Here is a 3,635-nt window from a genome sequence, read left to right as displayed (position 1 = left end):
TTTAAAAACTGCATTCTTACACTAACTGAATCATAAAAAATTTCTTAGTGGCCCAGCCAAATCCAAGAAGGCCAAGGTGATTAAGCCGTCAGAAGACCCGAAGGTTCCTGCACCTGAGCCGGCCATGCCAACTCCTCCCTTTGAAACTGAAGCACCTGAAGACCCGACTGTTCAGACTCAATTGGATCCTCCTGAGTTGTCACCCGATGAGATCACCCTTAATCCGACTATCACTGAACCATCTAGTTCAGCTAACCCGCCAACAACTTCTGATACTGACGTGTTGATTATTGGTAGCCGATTTGTTGAACCGGGGACCCCCACTGTGTTAGCCCGGCACACTACTAAGCAAGAAGCCTTGGAGAAGCAGAAAGTGTTTTTTGATATCTCTCACTACACTCATCTGAATGCTAGTGACATACTGTCCGGCTATCTCAGTCATGTTCATTCAACTCGTGAGTCGGAAATTGAGATGGTCAAACAATTGCAGCTAAAATATGAGGTATGTTCTCTGGTTCACTTATACTCTGCCAGCCCCAAAGTCTTCAGATGATGAACCTGAATGATCTGTAGACTTTATGATATAGGTTGATAATTTGTCTCTAAGCTTTTTCAAAGTCCAACAAGGTAGCGTGAACTTCACCTGTAGTCCCCAAGGGCCGGCTCAATTTATCATAAATGAACCGGTACTTAACTTCATAACTGTCTTTTACTAGTCCCAATAAGTATTGCAATCCGGCTTAATCTTGAGAAACTTTCTAAATATCATGCATTAGCCCCCAAGTGACGAGTGATGTTACTTTGTAAAACACTTGGGACTTGAAACATATAAGAATCATAAAAAATTACTTTGGCAGACATTAGCCCCCAAGTGTCAAGTGGTATTGCGGTGCATAGTACTTGAGACTTGAACCCTTATAACTTTTAGTTTTAAGCCTTGACACACATGTGTATGTTTTGTAGAACGCCCTATCTGAATTGGGCTCCCAATTAACTGATGCAAAGACCCGGCTGACGGATCAAGAGGAAGAAATCAAGACTGCTAACTCTAAACTCCAATTGAGACTTTCTGAGACAGAAAAATTGAAGACCAGCTTAACGGCAAAGAAGAAATCCTGGGCCGAAGAAAAGATGCTGCTGATACAACGTGCTGAAACAGCTGAGGCGGCTCTTGAGGAGGTTACCACGGAGCTCACCGGCTTGAAGAACCGGGTGTCTCAAATGGTCTCCGCCATCTTTGGTAAGTCATCTGTATTAATCTCTTGTACCTTCTTTTGACCCGGAATATAAGCCGCCTGCTGAGCCTTTGTTTAAAAAAACTCATAGGTCCATGAAGCAAATATCTGAGCCAAGACAGTGTGGCCAAATTGAAGGCGGTTTATGCCTTGGTGGAGCAATTGTATACTGGCGCTCTACGAGCACTTGCCACCATCTCCCCTGCCAACCAAGGACCCAATCGGTTGAACGATGTCTTGAAGAAGTTATCAATCTTACCCGCCAGGTTTCAAGAGGTCAAACGATCCTGTGCCAGAGCCGGAGCCCTGACTGCCTTGAGCCGCTCCAAAGCCTGGGTGCCAGATCTAGACCCGGCGGATGTACCTAAGGGGTACCCTGCCATGAAGGAAGACGGGACCCTATTTGAGCAAGATGACTTCATTGCCTGTGTGAGGGGAGTTCGACCTCAAGCTACTATTCTTGGAGATGAGACCAACATCGATAAATATCAGCCGGGTTTTGATATGGAGAATAAGAAGATGGCGACTCCCTCTTATAAGGTGATAGATCTTATCCCGCCGGTTCGTCAACACACTTTTGCCCCGGAAGTTGATCTGTTCGGCCTGATTGATGATGAAGCGGAGTTCATTGCTCTGAATGGCTTTGACTGGTCCAATCCCAGCTTCCAATCAGTAGAAGGAGGTGAACCGGCGAGGGGAGAGTCATAACCATCTTGTGGGATTTCAAAGATTTGTAATTAGATTTAGCTTGAAATTGTATGTGTTGCTTATGCCATCGCACACAAAATGTTGCATACTACTCTTTGCCAGCACATCTTTGATTATATCTGCAATGTTTTAACTTTGCTCCTACAAAAAGTGAAAGAGTTGGCCTGTGTTTCTGGACTGCTGGTTTTCATGATCCAATCTTTTTTGAGAAGTCAATGCTTCCATATACCTGATGACTATCACGCCTTGGCGGCCTATTATCAAATAGTCAAACAGGCTTAAGTAAAAACCATACTGATAATTTAGATTTGAGACAATAAAAAACCAGTAAGACAAAATAGCAGATTTAAAACAACATAAATTTGGGGGTTTCTGATTCGAATACGATCAGTAAACCGTACCAAAGGGGTTAAGCTAAGATTCGAATACGATCATATAGCCCCGAGTGGCTTTGGTATTGTGCCGATCAAGAGGGTACCGACAGCTGTGTTCTCTTTGGTTCGAATACGACCTATGTTTAAACAGGAAGCCCCCAAATGACCTTGAGAGGTTTTTAACGAACCTGATTCGAATACGATCCAAGTCGGACCCAAAAGGGGTTAAGCTATGATTCAGATACGATCAAGAAGCCCCCTAGTGAGTTTGTCTTTGAGCCGATCAAGAGGGTTACGACAGCTATGTTCTCTTTGGTTCGAATACGACCTATGTTTGAACAGGAAGCCCCCAAGTGATCATGAGTTTTACAGCTAGATTCAAATACGATCATAAGCCGAACCAAAAAGGTTAAGCTAGATTCAGATATGATCAGCTCCTTAATAGTCATTTAAATAGTGAAAATAGTAAAGATATATGATCTTTGAAGAGGAAAAATACATAGGTCCTGCTTTATTACTTATCATAATATATACAACGTCAAAGTATGTACATGACGAGAGCCGGTAGCTCAGGTGTAGTATGGCCGAAGCTGAGCAATGTTCCACGGCCGGCGGGTCTCCTCCTCCGACTTACGTGAATCTTTGTGCTCTCGAACGTCAATGAGGTAATATGACCCGTTGTTTAAATTCTTGCTGACCACAAAGGGTCCTTCCCAAGGCGGGGATAGTTTGTGTGCATCTGACAGATCTTGGATGAGCCGAGGCACCAAGTCACCTTCTTGAAAGGTCCTGGACTTAACCCGGCGGCTGTGATAACGTCGCAGGTCCTGTTGATAAATTGCTGATCGAGCCGCCGCTAAGTCTCTCTCCTCATCTAACAAGTCAAGTGCATCCTGTCAGGCTTGTTCATTATTAGCTTTGTAAGCCGCCACACGAGGGGAGTCATGACGGATGTCACTAGGTAGCACCGCTTCCGCTCCATAAACCATGAAGAAAGGTGTATAACCTGTAGACCTGTTAGGAGTGGTGTTGATACTCCAGAGCACCGAGGGTAATTCCTCTACCAAACAACCTGGCGTCTGTTGAAAGGGAACCATAAGCCGGGGCTTGAGACCTTTTAAGATTTCCTGATTTTCTCTCTCAGTCTGACCATTAGATTGAGGGTGAGCTACGGAAGAAATAGCAAGCCGGATGTGCTCATGTTGACAAAACTCCTCCATAGCACCTTGGGACAAATTAGTGCCATTGTCAGTGATAATGCTGTGTGGAAAACCAAAGCGAAAAATCACCTTTTTCATGAACTGAACCGCCGTGGCTA

Source organism: Triticum urartu, chromosome 5, assembly GCF_003073215.2.
Source record: "Triticum urartu cultivar G1812 chromosome 5, Tu2.1, whole genome shotgun sequence".
NCBI classification, from domain to species: Eukaryota; Viridiplantae; Streptophyta; class Magnoliopsida; order Poales; family Poaceae; genus Triticum; species Triticum urartu.
This window is presented reverse-complemented; position numbering follows the sequence as displayed.